At 43.6% G+C, this 13,357-nt stretch overlaps 1 non-coding gene across 1 annotated transcript; it reads right to left on the minus strand.

The window, feature by feature from the left end:
- Positions 1 to 8,336: 8,336 nt before the first annotated feature.
- On the minus strand, positions 8,337 to 8,419 carry trnal-cag (transfer RNA leucine (anticodon CAG)). The gene has a single exon. It is a non-coding gene; the product is annotated as a tRNA-Leu (tRNA).
- Positions 8,420 to 13,357: the final 4,938 nt, after the last annotated feature.

Consider the following 13,357-nt stretch of genomic DNA (forward strand, 5'->3'; position numbering starts at 1 on the left):
TGTGACCTGTCCTTTATTCCATAGCACTCAAGTGATGAAGGTGGGTGGAGCTTCCCCTTTTATACCTGAAGGTCCAGGTTAGGAGTGTCTCCCACCTAGTGGTCAGTGTCCTCACGGTGTACAACTTAGATCAGTTTATACATGGGTTACAATGCTGGTTGAATACATGACAATGCCTGCGACATTTTCCATCATTGATAAAATATTCTACGTGATCCTTGCAGTCACTACTCTTCCTGGTCTGTGATTATAGTCATTGACGTTGTATAACTCTGTGTGTGATCCATATTTGGCCTTGTTCTGTATCTGACAATGTAGTGATGACCATTAAATGATAGGGGCAGTGACATAATTTCAAAAAATCGGAAGTCCACATTAGCCAAATTCCCACTGCTCATTTATGCCGTTCCTTTAACAGAAACCGTAACTCTGTACTCTGCAGACACGCAAATGATGAAGTTATTGCTGTTGTTGGAACACTTTGTATACTTGCACCTGCCCTCGGCACTAAAAGCTCGCTAAAGTTTGTTTCTTACTGGGATTCGCTCTCACAATAGAGTTGTGAGAACTGAGATGCACTGGGCAGACTGCAATATCTGACCGGACTGAATCTGTATTACTGGGACTATCTGTCATTGTACAACTGTATTGAGTGTCGTTCATTGACTGGGGTCGAATATCTGACCATCGTGGCCATGTAATTACTGGAATTCTTTGAGGATACAACGAGCATGGTGGATTGAGGTGTACCGATGGATGTGCTGTATTTAGATTTCCAAAAGGCATTCGATAACGTGCCACACAAAAGGTTACTGCAGAAGATAAAGGTACGCGGAGTCAGAGGAAATGTATTAGCATGGATGGAGAATTGGCTGGCGAACAGAAAGCAGAGATCAGGATAAATGGGTCCTTTTCCGGTTGGAAATCAGTGGTTAGTGGTGTGCCACAGGGATCAGTGCTGGGACCACAACTGTTTACAAGATACATAGATGACCTAGAAGAGGCGACAGAGTGTCGTGCAACAAAATTTGCAGATGACATTAAGATTCGTGGGAAAGCGGTTTGTGCAGCGGACTCAGAGAGGCTGCAAGGATATTTGGATAGGTTAGGCGAATGGGCTAAGGTTTGGCAGATGGAATACAATGTCGGAAAGTGTGAGGTCATCCACCTTGGGGAAAGAAACAGTAAAAGGGAATATTATTTGAATGGGGAGCAATTACAACATGCTGTGGTGCAGAGGTACCTGGGGGTCCTTGTGCATGAATCCCAAAAGGTTAGTTTGCAGGTGCAGCAGGTAATCAGGAAGGCGAATGGAATGTTGGCCTTCATTGTGAAAGGGATGGAGTACAAAAGCAGGGAGGTGTTGCTGCAACTGTATAAAGTATTGGTAAGGCCGCACCAGGAGTACTGCGTGCAGTTTTGGTCACCTTACTTAAGGAAGGATCTACTAGTTTTGGAAGGGGTACAGAGACGATTCACTAGGCTGATTCCAGAAATGAGGGGGTTACCTTATGATGATTGATTGAGTAGACTGGGTCTTTACTCCTTGGAGTTCAGAAGGATGAGGGGTGATCTTATAGAAACATTTAAAATCATGAAAGGGATAGACAAGATAGAGGCAGAGAGGTTGTTTCCACTGGTAGGGGAGACCAGAACTAGGGGACACGGCCTCAAAATACGGAGGAGCCAATTTAAAACCAAGTTGAGAAAGAATTTCTTCTCCCAGAGGCTTGTGAATCTGTGGAATTCTCTGCCCAAGGAAGCAGTTGAGGCTAGCGCATTGAATGTTTTCAAGTCAAAGATAGATAGATTTTTAAGCAATAAGGGAATTAAGGGTTACAGGGAGAAGGCGGGTAAGTGGAGCTGAGTCCACGACCAAATCAGCCATGATCTTATTGAATGGCGGAGCAGGCTCGAGGGGCTCGATGGCCAACTCCTGTTCCTAATTCTTATGTTCTTATGTTCTTATGTAATAGCCATTGTTGAATTGTACTGAGTGTGGGTCACGAACTGAAGTGGATCATTTTACCCCAGTTGTCATGTAACACTGGGCGTATATGCCACTATAGAACTGCACTGGTTGTGGGTCATTAACTGCAGTGGAACCCCTGATTCCATTGGCGATGTATTAGTGGAGGTATCTGTCATTGGAGAATTGTTCTGAATGTGAGTCACATATAGAATGACATATTATATACAGCACAGCAATAGCCCATTTGGTGTTTATATTCCACTCGAGCCTCCTCATGTCTTTTCACATCTAACTCTATCAGTGTAACTCTCTATTCCCTTATTCCTCATTTACTTATCTAGCCTCCCCTTAAATTAATCTATACTTTTCGCCTCAACTACTTCCTCACCTATCTCTGTGTAATGACACTTCTGCTGAATTCCCCACTTGGTTTCTTGGTGACTCTCTTATATTGATAGTTCCAGTTTTGTTCTTCCCCACAGATGAACACGCTCTCTCTGTGTCAACTCAATCAAAACCTTTCATCATATTATACACCTCAATTAGGTCACACCTCAGACTTCGCTTTTCAAAAGAAAAGAGATCCAGTCTCTTCATCCCTTTCTGATAGGTATAAAGTCGTATTTCTGGTATCATTCTTGTAAATCGTGTTTGCAACCTCTCCAGTGCCTCTATATCCTTTTTATAAGGATATAAATGCAAGAAACAAAAAGGGCGACTGAATATAAAAGGGCTGCAGGAGGGGTCAAAACTAAAAATCATGGTTTAAAAACTAGGATGAAAACACTCTACCTAAATGCACGCAGCATTCAAAATAAAGTAAATGAGATGATGACACAAATCATTACAAATGGGTATGATTTGGTGGCCATTACAGAAACATGGTTGCAGGGTGACCAAGACTGGGAATTAAACATACAGTGGTATCTGACGATTCAGAAAGATAGACAAGAAGGGAAAGAAGGTGGAGTAGCTCTGTTAATAAAAGATGATATCAGGGCAGTTGTGAGGGATGATATTGGCTCCAATGAACAAAATGATGAATCATTGTGGGTGCAGATTAGAGACAGTAAAGGGAAAAAGTCACTGGTCAGCGTAGTTTATAGGCCCCCAAATAATAACTTCACGGTGGGGCGGGCAATAATCAAGGGAATAATGGAGGCATGTGAAAAAGGAACGGCAGTAGTCATGGGGGATTTTAACCTACATATCGATTGGTCAAATGAAATCGCACGGGGTAGCCTGGAGGAGGAATTCATAGAATGCATGCGGGATTGTTTCTTAGAACAGTATGTCACAGAACCTACAAGGGAGCAAGCCATCTTAGATCTGGTCCTGTGTAACGCGACAGGAAAAATAAATGATCTCCAAGTAAAAGGTCCTCTCGGAATGAGTGATCACAATATGGTTGAATTTGTAATACAGATTGAAGATGAGGAAGTTGTGTCAGAAACGAGCATACTATGATTAAACAAAGGGGACTACAGTGGGATGAGGGCAGAGTTGGCTAAAGTAGACTGGACGCAAGGACGAAACGGTGGCACAATTGAGGAGCAGTGGAGGACTTTTAAGGAGCTCTTTCATAGTGCGCAACAAAAATACATTCCAGTGAAAAACAAGGGCGGCAAGAGAAGGGATAACCAGCTGTGGATAACCAAGGAAATAAAGGAAAGTATCAAATCAAAGACCAATGCGTATAAGGTGGCCAAGGTTAGTGGGAAACTAGAGGATTGGGAACATTTTAAGCAACAGCAAAGAATGACTAAAAAAGCAATAAAGAAAGGGAAGATGGATTACGAAGGTAAACTTGTGCAAAACATAAAAACAGATAGTAAAAGCTATTACAGATTTATAAAACGGAAAAGAGTGACTAATGTAAATGTTGGTCCCTTAGAAGATGAAAAGGGGGAATTAATAATGGGAAATGTGGAAATGGCTGAGACCTTAAACAATTATTTTGCTTCCGTCTTCACAGTGGAAGACAGAAAAACCATGCCTAAATTTGCAGGCCACAGGAATGTGGGAAGGGAGGACCTTGAGACAATCACTATCACTAGGGGGCTAGTGCTGGAGAGGCTAATGGGACTGAAGGTAGACAAGTCCCCTGGTCCTGATGAAATGCATCCCAGGGTATTAAAAGAGATGGCGGAAGTTATAGCAGATGCATTCGTTATAATCTACCAAAATTCTCTGGACTCTGGGGAGGTACCAGCGGATTGGAAAGCAGCTAATGTAACGCCTCTGTTTAAACAAGGGGGCAGGCAAAAGGCAGGTGACGATAGGCCGGATAGTTTAACATCTGTAGTGGGGAAAATGCTTGAAACTATCATTAAGGAAGAAATACCGGGACATCTAGAGAGGAATAGTGCAATCAAGCAGACGCAGCATGGATTCATGAAGGGGAAATCAAGTTCAACTAACTTATTGGAATTCTTTGAGGATATAACGAGCATGGTGGATAGAGGTGTACCGATGGATGTGGTGTATTTAGATTTCCAAAAGGCATTCGATAAGGTGCCACACAAAAGGTTACTGCAGAAGATAAAGGTATGCGGAGTCAGTGGAAATGTATTAGCATGGATAAATGGGTCATTTTCCGGTTGGAAATCAGTGGTTAGTGGTGTGCCACAAGGATCAGTGCTGGGACCACAACTGTTTACAAGGTACATAGATGACATAGAAGAGGGGACAGAGTGTAGTGCAACAAAATTTGCAGATGACACTAAGATTAGTGGGAAAGCGGGTTGTGTAGAGGACTCAGAGAGGCTGCAAGGAGATTTGGATAGGTTAAGCGAATGGGCTAAGGTTTGGCAGATGGAATACAATGTCGGAAAGTGTGAGGTCATCCACCTTGGGGAAAAAAAAACAGTAAAAGGGAATATTATTTGAATGGGGAGAAATTACAACATGCTGTGGCGCAGAGGGACCTGGGGGTCCTTGTGCATGAATCCCAAAAGGTTAGTTTGCAGGTGCAGCAGGTAATCAGGAAGGCGAATGGAATGTTGGCCTTCATTGCGAGAGGGATGGAGTACAAAAGCAGGGAGGTCTTGCTGCAACTGTATAAGGTATTAGTAAGGCCGCACCTGGAGTACTGCGTGCAGTTTTGGTCACCTTACTTAAGGAAGGATATACTAGCTTTGGAAGGGGTACAGAGACGATTCACTAGGCTGATTCCAGAAATGAGGGGGTTACCTTATGATGATAGATTGAGTAGACTGGGTCTTTACTCGTTGGAGTTCAGAAGGATGAGGGGTTATCTTATAGAAACATTTAAAATAATGAAAGGGATAGACAAGATAGAGGCAGAGAGGTTGTTTCCACTGGTAGGTGAGACTAGAACTAGGGGTCACGGCCTCAAAATACGGAGGAGCCAATTTAAAACCGAGTTGAGAAAGAATTTCTTCTCCCAGAGGGTTGTGAATCTGTGGAATTCTCTGCCCAAGGAAGCAGTTGAGCCTAGCTCATTTAATGTTTTCAAGTCAAAGATAGATAGATTTTTAACCAATAAGGGAATTAAGGGTTACGGGAAGAGGGCGGGTAAGTGGAGCTGAGTCCACGACCAGATCAGCCATGATCTTATTGAATGGCGGAGCAGGCTCGAGGGGCTAGATGGCCTACTCCTGTTCCTAATTCTGATGTTCTCATGTTCTTATGTTCTTATAACACGGCGATGAGAATTGTACAGTGTACTGCAAGTGTGGTCCAAAGAAAGTTTGATACCAGTTCAACAGAACTTCACTACTTTCAACACTATCCATCTTGAATTAACCCTTGGTGCTCCATTTTCTTTTTATGGATGTATAACCCGCATCACGAACTTTACTGTTTATTTGTATTTCTACTCTGAGATCCCTTTGCTCCTCGACCTCACTTAGATTCTTATTCTCACGTAGTATTTGACCTTATCTTTCTTACCAAAGTACATGACCTCACTCCGTCTGTGTTGGATTGAATTTGCCAATTCAATGTCCAGTCTACAAGATTATTAATGTCTTGTTGTAGTTTGTTGCAGTCCTCCTCAATAATGTCTATCAGCCCCACCCCAATTTGGCCTCATCTGAAAGTGTAGAAATTGTTTTTTTGATTCCAAAGTCTAAATGGACAATTTAAATTGTGAACAGCATTGGTCCCACACTGATCCTCATGGGAGCCCACTTTACACCTTCTGCACTCAGAATAACAGTCCTATACTTCTGCTTTCTGTCCTGGGGTCAGCTCGCTATACATTCCACGACTTGTCCCCTAACACCGCAAGCTCTGACCTTATTCATTATTCTAATATGTGGTACCTCATCAAAGATTTTTTGGAAATTTAAGGATATTATATCGACCACATTACCCTGGTCTACTCTCCCTGTTACTTCTTCAATGAAATCAAAGAAGTTGGTCAAGCAAGACTTTTGCTTTTGAATCCACGCTGATTATACATAATTATATTTTTGGTTTATAGATATTCTTCTATTCTCTACTTTAGTAGGGATTCCATTATTTTCCTGCCACCGAAGTTCCACTGACTGGTTTATAGTTCCCCGGACATGTTCTATCTTCCATCTCAAATATAAGTATTATGTTAGCTATCCGCCATTCCTCAGAAACTACACATTTTTCAAACTAATCATTAAATATTTGTAATAGTGCTCCTGCTATTTCTTCGCTGAATTATTTTAAAGTGTATGGATGTAATCCATCCAGACCAGGGGTTCAATCCTCCTTTCATTTGGTTCGTTCATTTAATATTTCTCCTCTTTACTTATTGCAGTTATATAATTTCCCATACATTATTCCACCGTCATGTCCATCTGCCCTGTGTCCCTGGTAAATACAGAGGCAAAGCAATTATTTCATATTTTATGTAATTTTTCCATCGCTTCATGTGATTTAATATTGTCCATCGATTTGTGGCCCTATTCCCATCCGACATTCTTTTTTAAATGAATGTGCCTGTAGAAAGTTAGATGAGCGATTATGTTATCGGCCACCTAATAGTGGGAAGGATAAAGAGGTATAAATTTAGATAATATGCAGAAAGATTCAAGATCTGTCGTGATAATGTGGGACTTCAACGTAAACTGGGAAAATAACCATGCAAAGGGAAAATGCAGGGGAGGATTTCCTGAAATCTGTATTAGAACTTTCTCCATCAGTATGTTTCCAGCACGATGAGGAAGAAAGCAGTTCTGGATTTCGGAAATGGATTCAGTAGAACATGTTTCTGTGGAGGAGCATTGAGGAAACAGTGATCACAATATCATTAGGTTTAGAGTAGTTATGGAAAAGGAGAAGGTATAATCACGTGTGAAAATACCCAACTGTAGGAGGACTAATTTTATGAGTTGAAAGGAATCCGGCCCAGGTAGATTGAAACCAAAGATTTATCGGTAAAACAGTAAATGCACATTGGGAGACTTTCAAAAAGGAGATAGATCGGGTAACGACTAGACACGTTCTCATGCAGGGTGCAGAAATAGCATGATAGCTAGCTACAGCTCGGTGGATGAATGAAGATCAACTGAAACACAAAAATGGAAGCTTGTGATAAACTTCAGGCTCATATTTCAGTAGAGAACCAAGCAGAATACAGAATGTACGGAGAAGGACTATCAAAGGAGGAGGAAGTAGAATCAGCAGAAAAACAGGATATTCGCCCATAGTACTTATCTGAGGAAGGACACACTTGCCTTGGAGGTGGTGCAACAGAGGTTCAACAGATTGATTCCTGGGATGAGAGGGCTGTCCTATGATGAGAGATTGTGTCGAATATGCCAATTCTCTCTGGGGTTTCGAAGAATCGGAGGTGATCTCGTTGAAACGGACAATATTCTGAAGGGGATTGACAGGGTAGATGTTGAGAAGCCCGGCTAGCTCAGTCGGTAGAGCATGAGAATCTTAATCTCAGGGTTGTGGGTTTTAGCCCCATGTTAGTCGATTACAGTTCCTTAAAATTTATGTTGCTTTCACAGGAAAACATCATTAATGAACCCATTTTCTTCTTTTGCACAATGAAAGAAATGCGAACTGAGAGAGAGCTGATAATTTTATCATCTGTTCTGTGCTCTGCATAAGAACACAAGAACCAGGAGCAGGAGTCGGCCATTTGGCAATTCGAGCCTGCCTTCTTTTGCACTGAAACAAATTATAACCGTGAGTTTAAATTAGCAGTGCGGGATATTTACAGGGCACCTTTCAATGCTTCACAAAACCATTCCTTTCGCGACAGCCACCCGGGATCGTTTCCCGGTTTGGGAAGTAACTTTGCTATCACCGTTTGTAATTGAAGTGGAGTAATTTTATTATGTTCGATGGATGTCCCAAAGCACTTCAGAGTGGTGTCAAAACAAATGAGTTTGCAATTAAAAACACTGAATGTCAGGAGTGGGATTTGAACCCACGTCTCCAGCGGAGACTGCGACCTGAACGCAGCACCTTAGACCGCTCGGCCATCCTGACTGTTGATGCTTCAGTTACAAGTTATTACTCGGGAAACTTTCAGACCGGGCGCTTGTTCAGTGTTGCTGGAAGGCCCAGAGATCGGGATATCCTCTTCCCCGGGGTTTTCCTGAGCCTGTGATCGGTGCACGGGGAGGTTTGGCCCGGGTCTGAGGTAGCTTGCATCCCAGGGATGGACAATAACCCTCTGAGCTCTGGCACTGGGGAAAAGCGAATAATTAATGAGCCGTTTGTGGGTTTCAAATGCAACTTCGATCTGATGGAAGAAACCGAAAGTGTTGTTTAACAGAATGAAAGAAATGCAAACAGGGACAATCGAAATTTCAATAACTGAACTTTAATAATTAGTGAAACTTTAACCCTTGATGAAGTTTTATCTCCGATCTGATTTTACACACTCTGTATTTGAGTAGATTAGTTTTAAAATGTTCATTGCTCATGCGACAATGTACCCTTAACTGCTTTTGTTCAATTTTATTGCAGACAAGTTTTTGCTTCACAAATAATGTTTCCGCCCAGGCTCGCAACAGAGACCTTTCGCGTGTGAGGCAAACATGATAACCGCTGCTCCAAGGAAACTGCTGCTTAGCTCAGTGCCCAGAGAGAAGTGTTCAGCAACAAGCTGAAATGCTCAATCCCTCTCTCTGCAAGAAGTTCCTTTCACAAACATTTCTCTGACCAGAACTGCAGCAAACAACAATGTTCTCCTTTCAAAGTCATTAAAGTCCCCAATTTCTACATCTGCAATTTTAAGGACAAGGACTGAAAGCGCTTTGCGATCAGAAAATTGCCGGAAACCCCTGTGGTTAATGACAGGGCTTTTGATGGTTGATTTCCGTACACACCTTGTGTTATGTATTTAATCCTTGGCCACCTGTATCACACCACCACCAGAGGACCGACCTGTTGGAGTCCCAAGAGATTCCAGCATCCATTGGGAGCACGGTATATAAGCACTCTGGAGTCTTATTAAAGGAGCTAATGTCACACTTACTCATTGTTCACAGTACTCAGTTTCATTCTTTATTATGAGCGTATCAATTGGCGACGAGACAATGAACAACCACGCAAAAATGCAAGTAACAGTTGGTATAACTTAATAACAGCACAGCTGGCAATGGTTGCGGAATATATTCGTGCAGCCAAAACGCACAATGACAACCTGGAACTGCACTGCACCGAATCCTCAGGGAAAAACAATTAAAGGCTTTGTCCCTGAATGGGCTACGATCCACCAACCTTGCAGTTAATAGCTGAACGCACTAATCCATTTCACCACAGAGACTGATAGATGCATATTTTGCAAGACATCCCTGTGATACCTTCACAGAGCACAGCACACACAGCTTCCCAACATGCAGGCTGCTCTCTCGGAACTCTCCGGAAAGAGCCTGTTCTGTTTAATGATTAACTGTACAGTTGCAGTACACAATACGTCCACATCCACAGTGTGGCGCTACAAGCATTACATGCTTAAAGACATGACAATCCCAAACTAGGGTGTCAGTCAGTTAAAGCTTCAGATTGCTCTGACCGGGACGGAACTTGTCCACTCTCAGTTGTACTTTTCCCAAATAAAGGGTGGGACATTCAATGTGGATGTGTGGAAGCAGTCTGGTCCCGCACACTGCAGACACTTCCATGTCACCGCCAACCAGCTCTCCCACAACCGGTGTGATCTACCTTCCAGCCTTCCGGTGCCTTGTCTGTGACGAAGTATTCTGATTGTCCCGAAGCCGGTATCCTTTGTCATCAATAGGGTTTTAAGTTGTTTCGGTAATTTTTACCTGCTGGACAGTCGAGGCACAAATTGTAGAGTGGAAAACTTGCGTGGACCCCGGTTTTCTAGTGGTTGATTTTCCTGGTTGGGTCCGTCGGTCGCGGTGGTCCGGTTGATGCCTGTTACCAAGTCAGTTGGTATTGATGTTCCACTGATTGGTTTTTTGAAGTTCTTTTCTCCGATGTCGTGATGTCTCTTCCTGTGTTATCTCGCCGTTTGCTCTCGATCTTGATCTTGTTGTTCCAAAGTAATGATCAGAAAAATAGGTTGCTCTTGGTACCATCGGCCCCCAGTTATACTCTGAGAGGCTGCTTAATCTTCGTGCCAAATCTAACGTTTCTTTTGTTTAAGTTTTGCTGCCCATTGATTTAAGTGGTCTTCTTTGTATAAGTTTTGGTGGACTAGCTAACTGAGACTTGATTAAATGTTTTAATCTGGTGTTGATAGACTTTGGGATGGTGATACTCCTTATTTATGAACTGATGAACTCTTGTCCATTGTAATAGCACTGCTTTGGCTTCGGGAAGTCAGAGCTGAGCCAGATATTTCTATACATGTTGAAAAGGTGTTGGAATGTGGATGCGATATTTGGGTCCTGTGGGTGGGGTGGATAATGTTTCTTCCATGGTCGATTGTTTAAATGCTAATGTTTTCTGGGAGCCTGACTATGATTGAAGAGCTCCCCTAGACAAACTGATGAGCTACAATATCCAAACTCTAAATCCCACCCCTCTGTCACTGCAGCTTCTCCCCACAGGCCCAAACATGCCTTTTAAAATCCCAAACTTGGTTAAGAATTGTACATTTCCTCCATATGCTTTTTAGAATCCCAAACTTTATGTTTAATAGTCCTAAATCGAATTTCCTTTTCAGTGAGTCCAAACACTGGGGGGTTTCCATGAATTTTGGAATCTACATTGGCAGTCCCTCGGAATCGAGGAAGACTTGCTTCCACTCCTAAAGTGAGTTCTTTGGTGGCTGAACAGTCCAATACTAGAGCCACAGACCCTATCACAGGTGGGACAGATAGTCGTTGAGGGAAGGGATGGGTGGGAAAGGTTTACCGAACGCTCTTTCTGCTGTCTACACTTGATTTCTGCATGCACTCGGCGATGAGACTCGAGGTGCTCAGCGCCCTCTCGGATGCACTTTCTCCAATGAGGGTGGTCTTGGGTCAGGGACTCCTGGGTGTCAGTGGGGATGTTGCACTTTATCAGAGGGCTTTGAGTGTGTCCTTGTAGAGTTTCTGCTGCCCACTTTGGCTCGTTTGCCATGAAGGAGTTCCCAGTAGAGCACTTGCTTTGGGAGTCTCGTGTCTGGCATGCGGACTATGTGGCCTGCCCAGCGGAGCTGATCGAGTGTGGTCACTGCTTCAAAGCTGGGGATGTTAGCCTGAATAAGGTTGTTGATGTTGGTGCATCTGTCCTCCCAGGGGATTTGTAGGATCTTGCGGAGATATCGTTGGTGATATTCCTTCAGCAACTTGAGGTGTCGACTGTACATGTTCCATGTCTCTGAGCCTTACAGGAGGGCAGGTATTACTACAGCCCTGTAGACCATGAGCCTGGTGGCAGTTTTGAGGGCCTGGTCTTCAAACACTGTTTTCCTCAAGCGGCCGAAGGCTGCACTTGCGCATGGAGGCCGTGTTGAATCTCGTGATCGATGCCTGCTCTTGTTGATAGGAGGCTCCCGAGATATGGGAAGTGGTCCATGGTGTCCAGGGCCGCGCCGTGGATCTTGATGACTGGGGGGTAGTGCTGTGCGGTGAGGACAGGCTGGTGGAGGACCTTTGTCTTACGGATGTTTAGCGTAAGGCCCATGCTTTCATACGCCTCAGTAAATACGTCGACTATGTCCTGGAATTCAGCCTCTGTATGTGCGCGGACGCAGGCCTTGGTGAGGCCTCACCTGGAATATTGTGTACAGTTTTGGTCTCCTAATCTGAGGAAGGACATTCTTGCTATTGAGGGAGTGCAGCGAAGGTTCACCAGACTGATTCCCGGGAGGGCAGGACTGACATGTAAAGAAAGACTGGATCAACTAGACTTTTCTTCACTGGAATTTAGAAGAATGAGAAGGGATCGCAGAGAAACATATACAGGTCTGATGGGATTGGACAGGTTAGAGGCAGGAAGTATGTTCCCGATGTTGGGGAAGTCCAGAACCAGGGGTCACAGTCTAAGGAAAAGGGGTAAGCCATTTAGGACCGAGATGAGGAGAAACTTCTTCACTCAGAGAATTCTGAACCTGTGGAATTCTCTACCACAGAAAGTTGTTGAGGCCAATTCGTTTGATACATTCAAAAGGGAGTTAAATGTTGCCATTACTGCTAAAGGTATCAAGGGTATGGAGAGAAAGCAGGAAAGGAGTACTGAGGTGAATGATCAGTCATGATCATATTGAATGGTGGTGCAGGCTCGAAGGGCCGAATGGTCTAATCCTGCACCTTTTTTCTATGTTTTTATGTTTCTATGTTCTATGCAAAGCACCGAAAAAAATGGTTGAAGTATCGACTCTGCCTCAGTTGGCATTTCTTTCATTGTGCAAAAGAAGGTGACGTGTTAATTAATGATGCAATCCCGTGAAAGCAACACAAAAGTTGAACAAAAAAACATACGGTGACTGGCAGGTGAGCGCTGCTTCTGACACCCGGTGGGAATGGGCGGGGATTTTAAAGCCCCTTGTATTGTGAAACCTTCATATCGTCAAACATTTCCGATGTGCTCCATCGACCTCGTGGTGCAACGGTAGCGCGTCTGACCCCAGATCACGTCGAGGTCACTGTTCTTCAGGGTAATTCGGGAATTTATATTTTCTTTGCTGTTTGGCAATAACCAGACCCTTGCTCCACTGTCTCACTGTTTCCCTGATGTCAGGCAGAGATACGCCTGCTGCCCTTATTTATTTCATGTGACAGGACACAAAAGTTCAAAATAAACCTGCAGTTGGCCACATATTGCCCTAAATAGTCAGGATGGCCGAGCGGTCCAAGGTTCTGTGTTTAGGTCGCAGTCTCCTCTGGAGACGTGGGTTCGCATCACACTTCTGACACTTCCTGTTTTTAATCATTAAGTGAAACTCATTGTTTGACACTACGACCAACGACGAAAAAGTGGGATTTTGTAGTCCTCCTGCTCGCTTAACACTTCCGTCTGACC

This window comes from Pristiophorus japonicus, unplaced genomic scaffold, assembly GCF_044704955.1.
Source record: "Pristiophorus japonicus isolate sPriJap1 unplaced genomic scaffold, sPriJap1.hap1 HAP1_SCAFFOLD_113, whole genome shotgun sequence".
NCBI lineage: Eukaryota > Metazoa > Chordata > Chondrichthyes > Pristiophoridae > Pristiophorus > Pristiophorus japonicus.